The sequence below is a fragment of the Bubalus kerabau genome, chromosome 8, assembly GCF_029407905.1.
Source record: "Bubalus kerabau isolate K-KA32 ecotype Philippines breed swamp buffalo chromosome 8, PCC_UOA_SB_1v2, whole genome shotgun sequence".
Classification (NCBI taxonomy): domain Eukaryota; kingdom Metazoa; phylum Chordata; class Mammalia; order Artiodactyla; family Bovidae; genus Bubalus; species Bubalus kerabau.
This window is the reverse complement of record NC_073631.1, coordinates 114,026,446-114,046,286: the sequence shown is the minus strand read 5'-3', so window position 1 is coordinate 114,046,286 and position 19,841 is coordinate 114,026,446. Positions and strand designations below refer to the sequence as shown.

Here is a 19,841-nt window from a genome sequence, read left to right as displayed (position 1 = left end):
CATGGAGTTGCAAAGAGTTGAACATGATGAGCAACTTTCACTTCACTTCACTTGGAATAAAACTGTGATGTGAGCTGTAACTCATTGTATCTGAGCAGTTGCTGTTAAATATATACATATTTCCCAATATGTATATTGGGAATACATCATTCCTTCCTATATTTCTAATAATTGTTACTTTCTGCTGCTTTTTATTAATCCTAAACACTCAGGTACATGCTAAGTCACTTCTTTCATGTCCGAATTTTTTCGACCCCATGGACTGCAGCCCACCAGGCTCCTCTGTCCCTGGGATTTCCCAAGCAAGAATACTGAAGTAGATCCATTGAATTAGACAGAGTTGGACATCAACCATCAACCCATTGAATTAGACAGAGTTGGACATTAGTGATCAACTAAACCAAGTTTCTGAACTGAAAACAACAGTATTATTCTCAGATGCAACTATGGAGATCCAAAGAGAACTCTGAGCATAAATGTCTTAAATAAGGCATTACTTATCCTTTCTATGGGCAAACATGGTTTCTCTGTTTGCAGAGGGTTTGTTTATTACCACTTTCCTTACTATCCAGTATCCAAACAAATAGGAAATCCTTTCCTTCTTTCTTCTCTCCCTGCCTCTTTCTTACAGGGCAACTTATGGTAGAAAAGGAAGAGACTAGGGAAAACATGGGAGAAGGCAATGGCACCCCACTACAGTACTGTTGCCTGGAAAATCCCATGGATGGAGGAGCCTGGTAGGCTGCAGTCCATGGGGTCGCTAAAAGTCAGACACGACTGAGCGACTTCACTCTCACTTTTCACTTTCATGCATTGGAGAAGGAAATGGCAACCCACTCCAGTGTTCTCGCCTGGAGAATCCCATGGATGGAGGAGCCTGGTAGGCTGCAGTCCATGGGGTCACACAGAGTTGGACACGACTGAAGCGACTTAGCAGCAGCAGCAGGGAAAACATGAGACAGCAATTTTTCTCAAACCTGAATTTGCACCAGAACCATCTGGAGGATCTGGTAAAATTCTGATTGTGGGGCTCCACTCTGGAGTATCTGATTCTGTAAATCTAGAGTGAGGTCCATGAATCTGCATTTTCAGTAAGTGTCCAGGTGATAAAGATGGTGCCAGTCTACAATTAACACATGAGTTAAACCACCTCAAAGTAAATTCCCTTTCTGATCATCATGTTCAGGCCACACACACCTTTTCTTCCTCCAAATGCCAAAGTTCTCACTCCTGCGAGAGAGGGTATGAACAAGAGAGAAATATAATTTGAACACAGACATTGGGAGACTATCGGATTGGAGAAGGTACATGGAGGGTTAAAGGATGTGGTAGGAAAGGGTATCAGGAAGGTTCCTGAAGGACCTCAGTGGGAAGTTCCCTGTGGTAATTAGGTTCTTACCCTGAGAAGTCACTTCTGAATCTCCAGTATCTGGCACATGTTTTGTGAAAATTGGACTCTATCAGTGTAAACTGGAAAAAAATGAACTGGTTGACCATTCTTCAAACTCTCTTAGGGAAAGCTCAAGACTATTTCCCCTTTGAGCTTCAGCAAACTTCTTCAGGGGAGGAGACAAAGCAATCCATGCATGACCCCAAAAGTATCTTTGTTGGCTTCTAAAATATGAAGTCCCCTCCCCCTATCCCCAAAGGTCTTGTTCCCTAGAATACAGGGGTGGGGAAAACAAATGCAACCTGATTCTAATGTGGAGTCCTTCTCCCTACTTTAAAATTCCTGCAGGCGGGATTGATTTAAGAAGGGGCACCTTCTCTTAATCAAAATGACCCTCTGGAAGGTTCTCCTAGTTAGAGGTTATTTAGGGAACAGGTTTGACTTTTACAAACGCGTCACTCCTCCTCCACTCTCATCCCCCACAGAATCTAGTAACATCTTTAGATGTCACTAAATCTTCCCAGCCTCAGTGTTGTCATGAGCATCACACAGGGAACCTGGCAAGCTACCAGGCCGGGACTCTACCCCAGACCCATGCCATCAGAACCAGGATGCTGTGGTCTCGCATGAGAATTGTTAAAGTTCCCAGGTGACTCTGATATGCCTTCTAAGGTCAAAACATCCCGGTTTTAATCAAACAGCCAGTTAGATCTGTGGGAAAGCTGCCTGTCTTAATCTGGGTAGCGAGGGAACGCCTCCACCGCCTGCCAGGTGGGTTTAGGTAACAGGAAAGTGGCATGAGGTGCTGAACTTATGGGAAAACAAGTAAGAACGTGGTGGGAGAGCTCTTCTGAAAAGGAGTCATCATCACAGGCCAAGGAACTTTGGGAGAAACATCCAGGATTTTAGTAAAATTGCTGCTCAAAGTCACCAATGTCCTCAGTCAACTATGGTCTTTCAGGAAGTACAACGGAAAACACTAGCTTTCCCAAGTCCACCAGTTTCCATTCTAGCTCTGAATCTGCAGTGGGTCAGGGAGCCACTGAAGCTAAGTGCTTGAAACTTTGATCAACTTCAAAGTCTTCCTTTATTTTAGGGCAGGGGTCCCCAAACTCTGGGATGTAATGGCTGATGATCTGAGGTGGAGCTGATGTAATAATAACAGAAATAAAGTGCACAAAAAATGTAACTGGCTTGAATCATCCTCACACAAAGCCTCCCCCCACCACCCCCAACCCCTGCCCCAGTCTAGGAAAACACTCTTCCACAAAACTGGTCCCTGGTGCCAAAAAGTTTGGGGACCACTGTTAGAGCACAGCTTGTATTACGCTACCCTAGTTACAGCTTCTTTATAACGGGGAGACTGCTCCTGAGTGCTTAAAGGCACCAGTGCTTAGAGAACGCCTGCAAAAAGAGGACTGGTTATTTCACGCAAGATGAGGTTTTTTGGACATTGCTAAGAGCTGTGGTTTGAATTTCTCTTGGAGGGGGATGGGATGCATTGATAGTAACTTTGATCATTTGTGCCTCTTACAAGTTGAATAGAAAACAAATTTGAAAATCTCTGCCTATTCATGAACTTAAAACTCAGTGACCTGTATTGTGAAAAAGCCTACAGCCTTAGTCATAAAAGAAACAATTTCTTTTCTAAAGCCTATCTCCTGTCTAGCTGCTTCTTAACTCTTTGACCCAAGGAGTCCTCAGAAAATTTCCAGAAAATAGGTTCCTCTGGTGAGTATGCAGTACCTCAGTACCTCAACCTGTGCAAACGTTTCATTATTCACAGAGCTGGCTTCGTATTTTCAAATAACCAAGCTGGGTAGAATTTTCTCTCAGTATCTGGTATTCAGAAATCGTTGTTTTCCTGTAAGGCTTAAGTACTAAGTGTTTTTTTTTTGGTTTTGGTTTTTTTCATTCTTACAAAGAACAGGTAGATCATCCAGGCCAGAATTCTTTTCAAGTAACATATCTATGCTTAGTCATGCCTCCCTTATAAGTCACTTGGTTCCTATATGTTAATGAAGTTCTCTATAGCTTTAAATTTTTTTGTCACACCTGTTTGCAGAATGGGTAAAAGCAGTTAAAAAGTACAAACTCCAATAAATAAGTCATTGGGGTCATAATGTATCGCATGAGGACCATAGTTAATAATATGGTATATAATTTTAAACATCCCTTGGATATTATTAGGACAAAACACACTGTTCCAAATACTCATGTAAATGATGTTAAATAGAAAAAGAAATTAAAACAAAGGTATTTAAAAATATTCCTGCCTATTCTAATTGGGATTAGATGGGATTATTATGGGATTCTAAGAATCCCAAGGAGAGAGACTATAATTCTAATAATCAATCTTTATCCACCGTGTTTGAATAGTATTCAAAAATGCTTGACAGGGTGAGGGCTCAGTACATATTTTTCAATGAATGTATGCACAAATAAATGACCAAATGAAGGAAGCAATACTCATAGAATGTTTATAAATGAGGAAAAGGACATATAGATGGAGAAGTATAAGAGTTTGGAAGAAGGGACAAAATTTTTAAATTGAACAGTAATCAATAGGCCTATTTTAATCCACTGTTTTGATATGCATATTAATTAATGCTTGTCAGCTGGCAAAAGCGCAAGTCAATTCTACTGTTAGCAATAGTACTGCAAACAGTAAAATGCATGCAGTGGCCTATGGAAAGCAAGTGTATTAATTCAAATTACTAAGAATCCCAAGGAGAGAGACTATAAACTTCAATGAAGAAATGATTCTTTAATTAAAAAAAATTATGTAAAAATATATCAAAAAATATCCTGTAGCTGGATTATTAATTTCAAATTAAACTATAAATCTTTATAACTGTGAAACTGCATTCTATATTCACCACACAGTAGGGACTGAAACAGGGGCTTGTAAAATGAGGTAGAATGAAGTGAACCAAAAGCATCTTCCAGCTCTGTTTACCAATTTCCAGAACCTTCTTTCTTGAGGTGAGATGATGTTCAATAATTTTCTAAAATAATTTGCCTTTCATTATTTTTTGAAAATGCATGCCGGTTTTTAGCAGCTATTTTTAGTGTTCCTCTATTCTTACAGAAACAATGACCCAAGTTTGAAGATAAAAGCTGAAGTAATTGGATTTTATTCTAAGACGAAGTGTTATTTGTGATCTAGATCAGCACAAGCAAATGAGTTTCCTCGTAAAGACCAGGTCCAGTTGACCGGCAGAGCTGCCTGGGGCTGGCCCAGTGTAAGAAAGCCGCTGAGGCCAGGCTGGGGCTCCGTGACACTGCCCCACACACGCGGGAGGGTGGCCTGGAGCCAAGGGGTGTAGCTTCCCTTCCCCAGGAGACACAGCTCCCTCAGTGCCCGCAGCACGCCCCAGGAGCCGTCCTGGCCACAGGCTTCCTCCTGTGTCACAGCTCTCCAGAGAAGCTCAGCGTTTCACACTGAGGAAAAACTTTTCTTAAAAAATAGACATTATTTTTCTCCAATGGCATTATTAAAACAGTTTACCTTGTCATACTGAGTAAAGTAACTAAGGCAGAGGAGAAATATCATATGAAATCCCTTATATGTGGAATCTAGAAGTGATACAAATGGACTTGCAAAACAGAGCCTCACAGACTTAGAAAATGAATTTTTGGTTGTGGGGGGTGGTGGGGGGAGGAGAGAGGAAAAGGATAATTAGGGAGTTTGGGATGGACATGTGCACAGTGCTATATTTAAAATGGATAACCAACTAGGACCTATTGTACATCCCATGGAACTCTGCTCAATGTTCTGTGGCAGTCTGGATGGGATGGGGGTTTGGGGGGAGTGGATACATGTATATGTATGGATGAGACCCTTTGCTGTCCACCTAAAACCGTCACAACATTGTTAATTGGCTATAACCCAATACACAATAAAATGTTTAAAAAATGAGAATTAATAGTATTCTGGGAGCCAGAACCTAAAGAGAAAAGTAATGTAATTTATCTTTAGACAAAGTCAAAATTATTTTTAAAATCCACTAAGTATTTGAGGAAACGACAAAACTAAAACTCGAGAAGTAGAAAATATGTCCCCCTTCCCCCTAAAGCCTTATAATATTCTCAGTGTCTTCGTGTAGCAACATAAGTGTTTCCTTAACTGGTATTGTTCTGCCCAGTTGCTTTCTAGGGCAACTTCCTTTTTTCTTTTTTGGACTCTTATAGTTCATTCAAATGAGCAGCACTGAGTCTAAGATGCATTTCCATAAGACAAAATAATCTGAGCACTAGCACTTTGAGTCATTTTTAAATGAATGATTTTAAAATAATATGGGCAGTGGAAAGGGATTCCTTTGCTGGACAACCGTGAGACTACAAATGAAAACATCTCTTCATTCAGTCTGTAGCCTCAGAGAGGTCTGCTCTGACCCCTTTAAAAAAAAAAAAAAGTTTCTCTACTGGTGACTCAGCAGTAAAGAATCTACCTGCAATGCAGGAGATGTGGGTTTGACCTCTGGGTTGGGAAGATTCCCTGGCAAAGGAAATGGCAACTGACTCCAGTATTCTTGCCTGAGAAATCCCATGGAAAGATGAGCCTGGTGGGTTGCAAGAGTCAGACATGACTTAAACCACCACCACATCCTTTTTCCAGTGTGTATCTTTCCCAGTACAATGTAAGTTCCTGGAGGACTACCACTTCATCTCTCTTGCTCACTAGTATACCCCTAGGACCTAGAATGGTGCCTAAATATTTATTAAATTAGCAAATGGGTAGATGACTGGGGGTATAGACTACTGTATACCATAGACATTTGACCATTAAGAGAATTATTAAGATATCTGAGACATTATTTTGGAGGCAAAAAGAACTTATTTATTTTAGCCTGTGGGATTCTACTAAATTTCATTCCTTATAAATGAGCATCTGCATCCTCTTTTGTGGGGCTAATGTTGATTGCTGATCTCTGATCTCCGGGGGATTTGGTCAAGCTGAGAGGTTCACAAGGGTCCTTTCTTCCCTAGCCCTCCAGACTCTGAGGACAGGGATGGGTGGGTTCTTGTGTATTGCTACAATTCTTATATATTGATACTTGGAACAGGGCCTGTCAGCCCCAGGATGAAATATATACAGAGCAAGAATGGGGTAACGTGGCAAGTTTAGTTAAGCTACTGTGTCATTTATCTTAGCAATGGGAGATAAAGCTGGAAAGGAAGACTGAGGCGAAGAGTAAGGAGTTGTGGGAGAAGATGGTGGCTAGGGAATTTAGATTTATTAACTAAAAAATGGAATCCCCACTTCCCACCCTAAACAAGAGTGATACAAAAGTAGGATTGATTATGTATAAATGAGAGAAGTTCAGAGAAATAGAAATGCTCATTTCTTCATTGAAAGGACCTAATTTTCCTTTGAGGAAAATGACCACAATTATAAATTTTTATTTTGGCCTGTTCTTGATGCTGAGTGGTAGTCACAATGGTAAGCTTATAAAAACCTGTGTTCATAACATGGCCCTTTCAGCTCGGAAGACCTTATATTTTACTAAATGATACACTAAACAAATAATGAAGACATGAGGCAAATGTGCAAAAATTGGAGGCATTAATTTATAGGCTATTTAGTGAGGATGTACGGATGTGAGAGTTGGACTATAAAGAAAGCTGAGCCCCATAGAACTGATGCTTTTGAACTGTGGTGTTGGAGAAGATTCTTGACAGTCCCTTGGACTGCAAGGAGATCCAACCAGTCCATCCTAAAGGAGATCAGTCCTGGGTGTTCATTGGAAAGACTGATGTTGAAGCTGAAACTCCAATACTTTGGCCACCTGATGTGAAGAGCAGACTCATTGGAAAAGACCCTGATGCTGGGAAAGATTGAGGGCAGGAGGAGAAGGGGATGATAGAGGATGAGATGGTTGGATGGCATCACTGACTCAATGGACATGGGTTTGGGTAAACTCTGGGAGTTGGTGATGGACAGAGAGGCCTGGCGTGCTGCGGTTCATGAGGTCACAAAGAGTCGGACACAAATGACTGAACTGAACTAGTGAGTTTCTCATAACATTCATATCTATCTACAAATTTCTTATCAGCAAACAACCACCAGGAAGATGATGAAAAAGTAAGAAATCAGCAATAAGGTCTCTCTATAGTCACCAAGGGAGAAGGCAATGGCACCCCACTCCAGTGCTCTTGCCTGGAAAATCCCATGGACAGAGGATCCTGGTAGGCTGCAGTCCATGGAGTCGCTAGGAGTCGGACACGACTGAGCGACTTCCCTTGCACTTTTCACTTTCATGCATTGGAGAAGGAAATGGCAATCCACTCCAGTGTTCTTGCCTTGAGAATCCCAGGGACGGGGGAGCCTGGTGGGCTGCCGTCTATGGGGTTGCACAGAGTCGGACACGACTGACGCAGCTTAGCAGCAGCAGCAGAAGCAGCATAGTCACCAAACATTTAATAAAGTTGATGCACAGGTGAGTTCCTTAGGCTCTCACCTACTTCCCTTTACTTCCCCATGATCATTAAAAAATAGGGGACCTAAAATCTCTAATCAGAGACAAAAAAGAAATTAGGAAGCAGAAAGTCAGGGAATGATGCTGGGGGTAAGGAGTGCAGGATGGGGGGCAGGGTGTATGGGTCCATCTAACCTAGCACTCAACATGATAATGGAAAAATAGCTAAGTAGATTGAAAGAATGGTAATTTGTAGCATTCAACAAGAGAAAGAGTAGTGTGTAATGGCAACACTTAATGTATATGATATTTACTGATTCATGATTAAGTGATAACTATGCATCAACATTTTCTGCTTAAAGAGAAAAATGTAGTCTGTTTCAAGAAAATTTTAATGACATACCATCAAAATTGATGTAAAAATACTTTTGCTTTTACAGGACTGAGTCTGATTTATACAGGAAATTTCTTGGTAAAGCCGGTAAATATAATTACTTTATTTCAAAGCTCATTGCATACCCCATTTAAGAGTATATACTAATAGCCCACTTCCTTAGAATATTTCATTTGAGAGTTTTTTTTTTTAATTAGGAAATAACTATATGGGAAAAGATTACCATTTATTTAGTGCCCAAAATACATACCACACACTGGATTGACTGCCATAAAATGTTATATTTAGTCCTTTTGGAGGTCTGTTCAGTTCAGTTCAGTTCAGTCACTCAGTCGTGTCCGACTCTTTGCGACCCCATGAATCACAGCAGGCCAGGCCTCCCTGTCCATCACCAACTCCCGGAGTTCACCCAGACTCACGTCCATCGAGTCAGTGATGCCATCCAGCCATCTCATCCTCTGTCGTCCCCTTCTCCTCCTGCCCCCAATCCCTCCCAGCATCAGAGTCTTTTCCAATGAGTCAACTCTTCGCATGAGGTGGCCAAAGTACTGGAGTTTCAGCTTTAGCATCATTCCTTCCAAAGAAATCCCAGGGCTGATCTCCTTCAGAATGGACTGGTTGGATCTCCTTGCAGTCCAAGGGACTCTCAAGAGTCTTCTCCAACACCACAGTTCAAAAGCATCAATTCTGTTAGATATAGATTATTATTCCTGTTTTTAAAGATAATAAAACTGATCCTTAGAAAATCAATCTGTCAAAAATGAAACAGCCAGAACTTCATTCCCATGTAGTGTCTTTTCACTGTGTTATCATTCCATTAATTAAAAGTGTGGTAAGAGTTAAGATAGGTGGAAATAACAGCTTGAAAAATGAGTAGGTTGATCACAGAGCACATCCTATATGTGATCAGGAGAAAAAAAAAAGAAAAAAGATGTTAAGGAAGGGAGGGTTATCACTTGGTACTTTAGAGGAAGGGAGAGTGGGCCAGACTTTAGGGTTGGTGTAATAAAGAGGACTTCAAGTTAGGTGGTCTTGTTTTTAAATCATTAGGTGAAATGTAGATGGTGAATACTAACAGAAGGGAATGAGTCGAAGAAATACTGAATGGCAAAATGTACAGTTTTTATTTGATCCAAAGTGTCGTTAAAGAGAAGGATCTGGGAAGCAACATGATCGAAGTATCTGTCTTTAAAAACTGACAAGTATGCGAAGTGACCTGGAGCGGGGAGAAGCTGGAAAACCCACTAGTCAAATGGAGATTCATCTTTTCATCATGGTGCCCCTGATTTCAGGGGGAAAACACACAACGATTCTGCTTTAAACAAGAAATCCACAGGAAGTTACAGAATTGGACACATGTAAAGAAAAGGGAAGTAGTATTTATTCCAGAATACTGAGTGTGTAAAATAGAGAGATTATATTTTCCTTAACATAGTCTAAACTTGGCAAACAATGTCAGTGGAATGATAACCCTGTGCTATTAAACATTTGAGTACTCCTTAATAAACTTGGCATGAAGAGAAGATACAATAGTAATAAAATTTTTGGAATTTTTTTTTCACAATAATAAATGGTAGAAGTAATGCTGAGGTAGGAAAAAAGGAATGGGGCATTGAAGGTTAAACAATGCTGAAGCTGATAGCATTGTAAAGAGGCGGCAGACAATGATGAAACATTCATGTAGCAAGTAAATTCAAATCGAGAGGATGCCTGGCAATTTTGCACAGTGAGAAGAAATAAACACAGAAGAACTCACTTTTCATATGTTTGTTCTGTTTAATAAAGGTGTGTCAATAACAGATCAGGCTTGCCAGATTTAACAAATAACAGTACAGACCGAGGTAAATTTAAATTGCATAGGATAAACTTGGACAAAATCATTGTTTTCATTGTTGATCTGAAATTCAAATTTAACTGGGCATCCTGTATTTTGGCAATTCTAATTCAGATTCACTGAGATTTCAGCTCTCAATCATTTTCACCTCTCTTAATCAGTTTTACCCTAAAACAAAAGTTGCAAAAACAGAGGGCAACAAAAAGGCAGCCCCATAGGAATAAAAAGAAAAAAAAAAGATTTTTCTATAAGGAGACATAATTAGAGCTTGCATGTAGGACTGAACCTGAAATTCTACTGCTTTAATTTAAAGAGCTCGGCAGAAGGGGCCAGGATTTCAAAGATGGGAAAGTTATGTTTGTCCTTAATTTTAAAGGGAGAGGTCTTCCCCCAAGACAGAAGAGATTTCTGTAAAGATTAATCTGCTTCATACTGTACTGTGAAGCAACATCTCCTAATTATTTAGCCAGATCTCAGCTAGTAAAGACAAACCTGATGGGCTTTAAATGCGGAAGTGAACCCACTGGAAAGGTATGGGCATCGCCTCGGCATTAATATGTTTAGTCAGCAATACATACAAAGATTGAGCAATTTACTTTTGCAAGATTCAGAAAACAAAAGACACCAAAATAAAAGCTGCACCTCTCTTCTCTCCCTACACAAAAGTAAATCGTGTCTTGGCCAAAATGTTTCTTTGAGATTTCCTCCGAGCTGTGATAGAAAAACTTTTGTTTGTTTGAGTTTTCCTGCAAGCTGTTATAGAAAAACTTTTTGGCCAATCCAATAAATAGATGAGCCAAGATTTTGATACCCAAAAGTCTGTTTAAATGAGATGGAGCATAATGTGGGAATAATGTCCTTCTGTGCAGAATTTTAAATATGTATTTTTCAGTATTTGTTTTCTTTGACAAATATATAATTAAAGAGATGTTAGCACAGTAAACATGATGTGGGTAGTTCGCTGTGGGCCAAGCTGAGCGGCTGAGACCTGTTCAATATGACAAAGCAGTAGCTATGGTGAAGATGCTGAGTACTAGAGACGCGACCTACTGAGGGGTCTCAAGCATCACAAAGGTTGCTGGGGCTCAGCACTGAGTCCAACGGAGGGAATATGGAATGTCACTAGTTAATTTGTTATTAATTGTCTGCTCCACAACTGGAAGGGAAAATGCCTGGGGCTTGGGAGAGCAGATAGGGAAATCATCATATTTCCTTTATAGAGAGGTAAAATGAGCTAACGGCCTTATATGTTGACATCTTACACTCTAAAAAGTGTATCTGTATTTGATCATCTATGTGATATGAGTACTACTGTTGTCCTCATTTTATAGATAAGTCACAAAATTATGCAGTTTTTCGAAAAATGACTTGGCTAGCGGATGGCACGCCTGCTAAGTCATCTCAGTCACATCTGACTCTTTGCAGACCCGTGGACTGTAGCCCACCAGGCTCCTCTGTCCATGGAATTCTACAGGCAAGAATGCTGGAGTGGATTATCATTTCCACCTCCAGGGGATCTTCCCAACCCAGGGATCAAACCTGTGTCTCTTATGTCTCCTACATTGGCAGGAGGGTTCTTTACCACTAGCACCCAGGGGATGGCAGATTACATAGAAAGGTATTTTTACCTAGACACAATGCTCACACCTGTCATATTGCCACTTCACTCTACTATGGACAATGCCTTTAATTACTGAAAAGAGAATGAGGGTATCTATAAGATGTGTATGGTGGTGGTGTAGTTTCATAGACAATGATGCCACATTAATGGTTTGGGGCTTATAACATTTTTCCTGTCTGGTTAACTTATAGAAACATCAATAACACCTTACATGTTTATTAAACAAAATTCACTTGACTGTACTGAATTGTCCATCATAAGCACAACCATATTTTGTAGGCGGTTTGTACGTCCACTACGCTCAGGCATTATTGATGGTAAGTTTGCAGGCACAATCATGAATACCAATGAGGTGGCAAATGTTGAAATGCCAACTGAGTAGACATAAAAAACACTTCTGTGATACTTTCATCAAAGCAGAGAACCTGTGCAGAGAATTCTATCTGCTTACTGACTGCCAGATTCTTTGATAAGCTCTTAAAAAATTCCTTATCTATAAAATTGCCTGCATTTTCACTTCATTTCTCCTCCTTTGAGTTGGACAGTGAATGGATTGTCCATCTCCTTGTATATTAAACTGCACTGAATTATAACTGTTGTTAAGGATAGTTGCTCTAAATCTCTTATGGTTCATCCTGAGGCAAGACTTAACAGTAAATATTAAAACAGTAAATAATAAGAGCAAGACTTAAAAGTAACTCTTCCACTCTAAAGCACAGCAACTTAGTAGACTGGATGAAGCTTTTACAGCTTTTATTAACTTACAGGATGTTAATAGTTGAATCTATATCTGGTTACACAGGGAGGAGGAATAAATGGTTAGTAAAAGGGAATGTCTGAGCCTGAATTTGACTATGTTTACTGGGAAATAAAAACAAATAACAGGACTAAATCTTGAAGATCTAGTGTGGTCATATACAGAAGCTATATTGGGCACAGACATTTAGAGATAAAATCTATTCTCAGTGTTAAAATTAAGCAGAGGAGTTTGCTAACATTTATTGACTCTGATGCAAAAAGAAAGAAAAAAAAAAGAAAATTTTGATGGCATTCCAAACTAATATGAAAGCTGCTTCCTGCTTCATCAGAATTAAGATGACTGTTAAGAAAAAATTAAGGAAACTAGGGAGTATGCCCGCAGGAATGTAGGAGCGTGTGTGTGTGTGTGTGTGTGTGTGTGTGTGTGTGTTTCTGTTTACAGGAACGAAACTTTGATTTATATATCTCGTGAAAGTCAAAATTTAGTATCTACTACTATGCTTTCATCAGCACTCCCCCCATGGAGTTTAGGTTTCTAGACTTTATATTAACTTTTTATTGATTTTTGAATCAAGTTGAGTGTTTACAGCCTGACTAAATGTGTTTGTGCAGGACTGTTTTAATGAACAGGGATAATCATAACTCATATACTTATTTAAAATGTTCAGGAATGTTTCTATAACAATTTATAGGGATATATATCTGACCAAACTTCTGCCATTATTTTTGTGTGTGTGCAAATTTACTTGCATAGCATTATTTATTTAATAGCAGTAGCCATAATTTACGCATAAGAATGCCCACAATTGACTCTATTCATATTTCACAACATGCAGGTGTGTAAATGGGCTTCCCTGGTGGCTCGCTGGTAAAGAACCCACCTGCCAATGCAGGAGACGCAGGTTCAATCCCTGGTTAGGGAAGATCCCCTGGAGAAGGAAATGGCAACCCACTCAGGTATTCTTGCCTGGAGAATCACATGGACAGAGGAGCCTGGCGAGCTACAGTCCATGGGGTCACAGAGAGTCAGACATGACTTAGCGACTGAACAACAGTCTGTAAATAGGAACTGGTCATGTAGAAGTAAACAGGCATGGCCCCTGGCCTTAAGGAACTTGCACTTTACTAGAAAGACACTCAAATAAGTGTTTATAATACAAATTGAAATGAGCTGCCATGAAGTTGTATTCAGGTGCATTTTAGAGCACGGGGGAGGAAAGCCTCAAGACACCCAGGGAAGTAAGAAAATCCTTGCAAGTAGAGCTAGCAGGTACACTAGTTAGAGAAGAAACCAGGTACTCTGAGTATGTGCAGAACTTTGGAAAACTACAGAGTTATTGCTGGACAGAATTGAAGAGGTTAAGGCTGGAGGAAGTGACGTAATAGACTAGAGAGGCACGTAGGAAAAAAACAAATCACTGGTTTGGCCCAAACGTTCTTTAATGGTCTTTTTGGCCAACCCAATACAATGTTATTTGACAATCCAAAGGGTGTGGATTTTGTCTTTAAAGAACTTTAGGTGCGGCAATTTACAGGGCGAGATTTACAGTCAGATGAGTATAGAAGACAGACAAGGGAGGGCTGACTTAGAACACTGATGTGAGGATTTTAGGAAGCTGAGTTAAGAGAAATGAGTAATTATTTGGACGTGGGAGATAAGAAGATATAAGAAGTCTGACTTGTGTCTCAGGTTTCCTCGTATCATATGAAAGTCCTGCGGTAGGCTGAATGGTTGACAGTGCCCTGACTCCAAGCAGAAGAAAATAGGTCTGTTTCTAGAAAGAGCACACTCAGTTTAGATAATCAGGATTCTCGCAGGTTTAAGTTGAAACAAACTGTCAATAAAAACCTCACTAAAGGATGCCATAGTGAATGAGAGTCAGTAAAAAGAAGAAAAATTTAAAGCCTCTAATGATACAGGAATTATCACATATAGACTATCAGATACATGAAATGTTTAAAGAATAAAAAACTTAAGCTGATCAAGTACTTACATGAGACCATGGTCTTCTATACATAAAAATATACAAAGAACTAAATAGTGATGTGAATGTGTGTATAAGCGGATACCTACATGTCTACTTACGCAGCTACCTACCTCTGTACACCTACACATGTTTTCCCTGAATGTCCACTGAGGGAATCTGGGAGCAGGACCGTGATAGTAATGAGCAAGCACCCAGATGGTGACTTCTGAGACCATACTCCACCAAAAGGAACACAGACTCCCTGAAGAAAAGGCTGAGTCTCGTCTGGGGCAGGTAAAGTAGATGATCTTAAAACACCTGTTTGTAGCAAAAATCAGGAAAATGTTCAAAACATAATGGGACCATGATAAACAACACAGATACCAGCTGGTAGTTTTGAACATTTTCCAGCTCCCACTGGACAAATCTGTAACAACCTGAACATCAACCAAAAAAAAAAAAAAAAAATTGAAGTAACAACGGATTTTAACTCATTAAATAAAGTAGGAAACCATTCATCTATACCGATTAAAGAAGTAAATGGAAAATTCTATTAAGGTGAGGACATTTATATGTTTCCAAGAGCCTCTACAAAGTATTAATTATAAATGAAAAAAAAGTGAAATGCAAAGGAAAAAATAATTTAACATTGGAGAAGGCTGGCCAGACACCACCTTAATCAAGTGATCAAACCCCTGGGATGATTTGAAATTGTGCATCAGCAAACCAACCCAGCATCTCTATAGTGATACTCCTGCCAAAGATGCAAAACCTGAACTGAATCAGGAGGTAACTCAAGACAAAGTCAAAGTGGCAGAAATATCTCAAAATTAATGCCCACTAATCTTTAAAATGGAAAAGTCCTGAAAGGACTTTAAGGAAATACTGAGGAAGTCTTCTACATGGGAAGAAACCATGGATGAATGAAGTTAAATGCTATGTGTTACTAGATCCTTTGGCTTTAAAGGGTGTTACTGGGCCAAATAGTAAAACTTGAATGCAATCTGAGGATTAGAAGGAAGACTAAAATAATGAAGTAATACAATCATATTAATTTCCTGACTTTAATGGGTTAGTGGTTATATGGGGAGGTGTCCCTGTTTGTGGAAGAAGGCACTCAGTATTTGGGAATGATGGGATATCAGGTTGTTTTCAAATGAATCAGGGAAAACATTTTATACTGTGTCCTGCAGCTTGAAATTGTTTTAAAATGAAATAAGTGAAACATTAACTAGATTTCTTACTATTATTTTTTACTGCAGATATTTATCATAGTATTTACCATGCTAACTTGTGTTTTGCATTTTCAATAAAAAAATATAATATTTAGTATTTCCTACAGATTTTTTAAGCAAAGTATCTCCTGGAAAAGAGAAGTATTTAAAAACAATCTTTGTACTAAAAGTTATAAAGAAGCATAATAAATATACCAAATTCTGAGTGAATATAGCAATGAATTATTATGTAAATAGTAGAAATGTGATTGGGACTGACAGTTATTTAATCAAAACAGTCGACTAAAGAAGGAAATTATTTTTTAAAATTTGCTGAAGTATAGTTGATTGACAAGGTTATGTTAATTTCTGCTGTACAGGATAGTGACTCAGTTTTATATATATATATATATTTTTTTTTTCCATTATGGTTTATCATAGGATATTGATATTATTCCCTGTGCTATACAGTGTGATCTTGTTGTTTATCCATCCCATATATAATATTTTGCATCTGCTAATCCCAAACTCCCAATCCTTCCTTCCCTGCACTTGCCTTTGGCAACTACAAGTCTGTTCTGTGTATCTGTGAGTCTGGTTTTGTTCAGCAGGTATGTTTATTTGTGTCATATTTTAGATTCTACATATCAGTGATATCATACGGTATTTGTTTTTGACTTACTTCACTTAGTCTGATAATCTCTAGGTCCACCTGTGTTGCTATAAATGGCATTATGTCACTCTTTTTTATAGCTGAGTAGTGTTTCATCGTATACACCACCTCTTCTTTATCCTTTCATCTGGCGATGGACATCTACGTTGTTTCTGTGTGACGGCTGTCATCCGTAGTGCTGCCATGAACATGAGGTGCATTTATCTTTCAGAATTATACTTTTGTCTGGGTATATACTCAGGAGTGGGATTTAGTTTTTGAGGAACTTCCATACTGTTTTTCCATAGTGGCTGTGCCAATTTACGTTCCCACCAATAGTGTAAAGGGTTCCCTTTTCTCCACACCCTCTCCAGCATCTATCATTTGTAGATTTTTAATGATGGCCATTCTGACTGGTGTGAGGTGGGGCCTCATTGTTTTGACTTGCATTTCTCTAATAATTAGTGAAGAGCATCTTTTCAAGTGCCCATTAGCTAACTGTATGTCTTCTTTGGAGAAATGTCCATTTAGGTCTTCTTCCCATTTTTTAATTTTTTTTTTTTTTGCTTGTTATTGAATTGTAGGAGCTGTTTGCATATTTTAGAAATTAAGCCCTTGTGGTTGCATCATTTGCAAATGTTTTCTTCTAGTCTGTAGGTTGTCTTTTCATTTTGCTTGTGGTTTCCTTTGCTGTACAAAAGTTGATAAGTTTGATTAGGTTTCATTTATTTTTGCCTTGATTTCTATTGCCTTAGAGACCTAAGAAAACTTCGGTATGATTTATGTCAGAGAATGTTTTGTCTATGTTCTTTTCTAGGAGTTTTATGGTGTCTTTTCTTATATTTAAGTCTTTAAACCACTTTGAGTTCACTTTTGTTTATGGTATGAAGGTGTATTCTAACTTCATTCATTTACATGCAGCTGTCTAACTTCCCTAACATCCCTTGCTGAAGAGACTGTCTTTTCTCCATTGTATATTCTGCCTCCTTTGTCAAACATTAATTACCCATAGATGTATGGGTTTACTTCTAGGCTCTTTATTCTGTTCCACTGATCCATTTGTCTGTTTTTGTGCCAGCATCATGCTGTTTTGATTATTGTGGTCTTGTACTATTGTGAAATGCCTCCTGATTTGTTATTTTCCCTCAGGATTGTTTTGGCAATTCTGGGTCTTTTATGGTTCTGTATAAATTTTAGGATTAGTTGTTCTAGTTCTGTGAAAAATGGCATGGGTATTTTGATAGGTATTGCATTAAATCTGTCGGAGAAGGCAATGGCACCCCACTCGAGTACTCTTGCCTGGAAAATCCCATGGACGGAGGAGCCTGGTGGGCTGCAGTCCATGGGGTCGCTAAGAGTCAGACACGACTGAGCGACTTCACTTTCACGCACTGGAGAAGGAAATGGCAACCCACTCCAGTGTTCTTGCCTGGAGAATCCCAGGGACAGCGGAGCCTGGTGGGCTGCCATCTATGGGGTCACACAGAGTCGGACACGACTGAAGCGACTTAGCAGCAGCAGCAGCAGCATTAAATCCGTAGATTTCTTTGGGTGGTAGAGCCATTTTAACAATATTCATTCTTCAATCTAAGAGCATAGGATAGCTTTCCATTTCTTTGAATCATCTTCCATTTCCTTTATTAATATCTCATAGTTCTCAACATATTAGCTTCTCACCTCTTTGGTGAGGTTTATTCCTGAAAAGAAAGTGTTAGTCACTCAGGCATGTCTGACTCTTTGTGACCCCATGGACTGTAGCCTGCCAGGCTCCTCTGTCCATGGAATTCTCCAGGCAAGAATACTGGAGTGGGTTGCCATTTCCTTCTCCAGGGAATCTTCCTGACCCAGGGATCAAACCTAGGTCTTTTGCATTCCAGAAAGATTCTTTACCATCTGAGCCACCAGGGAGAGGATTATTCCTAAGTTATTTTAATTTTTTGGATGCAATTTTAAAAGGGATTGCTTTTTACATTCCCTTTCTTGTAATTCATTGTTAGTGTAAAGAAATGCAACCAATTTCTGTTAATGTTAATCTTGCTAAATTTATTAGTTTTAGTAGATTTTGTGTGGAATCTTTAGAGTTTTCTATATATAGTACTATGTTATCTACATATAATGACAATCTTACCACTTCTCTACCAATATGAGTACCTTTTAATTCTTATGTGACTGCTGAGGATAGGACTTCCCTTAGTAAGATGAAGAGAAGTACTGAGAGTGAGCATCTGTTCCCATTTTAGTGGGAAGGCTTTCAGCGTTTCACCATTGTCTATTATATTAGCTGTGGGTTTGTCATAAATAGCTTTTATTATGTTGAGATATGTTTGCTCTGTACCCACTTTTGTAAGGGTTTTTTTTAATCATGAATGCATGTTGAATTTTATCAAAAGCTTTTTATACTTCTATTGAGATGACATGGGGTTTTGTCTTTTGTTGATGAGTGTATCATGTTAATTTGCATATTGAAGGATCCATGTGACCCTGGGATGACTCCAACTTGGTCATGATATGTGATCTTTTTTATGTGTTGTTGGATTTGATTTGCTAATATTTTGTTGAGAATTTTTACATCTATATTAATCAAAGATAATGGCCTGTAATTTTCTTTTCTGTTAGTGTCTTTGGTTTTGATATCACGATGATGGTGGTTTCATAGAATGTCTTTGGGTGTGTTCCCTTCTCTCTAGTTTTTTTGGAAGATTTTGAGATGGAAAAGTACAAGTTTTTCTTTGGTAGCATTCACCTATAAAGCCATCTGGTCCTGGACTTCAGTTTTTAGGATTTTTCTTTTTAACAGATTTTATTTTATTTCTAGTGGTCAATCTGTCCATGTCATCTATTTCTTCACTAAGTTTTGGTGAGCTGTATGTTTCTAGAAAGTTCTCCATTTCTTCTAGGTTGTAAATTTGTAGACATATAATTTTTCATAGTATTCTCTTATTTTATTTTTCAATTCTACAAAATCAGTTGTGATTTTTCCTTTCATTTCTTAATTTGAGTCTTCTCTTGTTTATTCGTGGTGAGCCTGGACAGGTTTGTCAATTTTTTTTAACTTTTCAAGAAATCAGCCCTTCATTTTTATGTTTTTCTAATATTTTTGAATCTCTATTTTATTTTTTTCCTCTCTGATCTTTATTATCCCTTTCCTTCTGCTGACTTTTGGTTTTGTTTGTTGTTCTTTTTGTAATACTTTTGGTGATGGGTTACATTGTTTATTTAAGATTTTCCTTTTTAAGAAGGCCTGTATCACTATGAACTTCAATCTAAAAACTGCTTTTGCTCCATCTCATAGATTGTGTATGGTTGTGTTTTCATTATCATTTGCCTCAAGGTATTTTTTAAAATTTCTTCTTTGATTTCATCATTGATCCTTTGGTGTTTTAGAGGCATGTGGTTTAGTCTACTAGAGAAAGTTCTATGTGCACTTGAAAGGAATGTGCATTCTATTTTTTTTAATGTAACATCCTGAAAACATCAATTAAATCTAACTGTTCTGTTGTATCATTTAGGATCTCTGATAACTTACTGATTTTTTTTTTGGTCTCAAATATCCGTCCATTGATGAGAGTGGGGTGTTAAAATCTCCTA

General features: G+C 38.6%; 1 protein-coding gene and 1 long non-coding RNA gene across 2 annotated transcripts in view; one reads left to right on the top strand and one right to left on the bottom strand.

Annotated features, from left to right (window-relative positions):
- The window catches only part of LOC129658456 (contactin-associated protein-like 2), an 836,688-nt gene that overhangs the window by 164,425 nt on the left and 652,422 nt on the right, over positions 1 to 19,841 (bottom strand). The gene's annotated exons all lie outside the window — the stretch shown is intronic.
- The window catches only part of LOC129659637 (uncharacterized), an 83,279-nt gene continuing 77,973 nt past the window's right edge, over positions 14,536 to 19,841 (top strand). The window contains exon 1 of the long non-coding RNA XR_008718165.1: positions 14,536 to 14,681. This is a non-coding gene — a long non-coding RNA (uncharacterized LOC129659637). The remainder of the gene's footprint in view (positions 14,682 to 19,841) is intronic.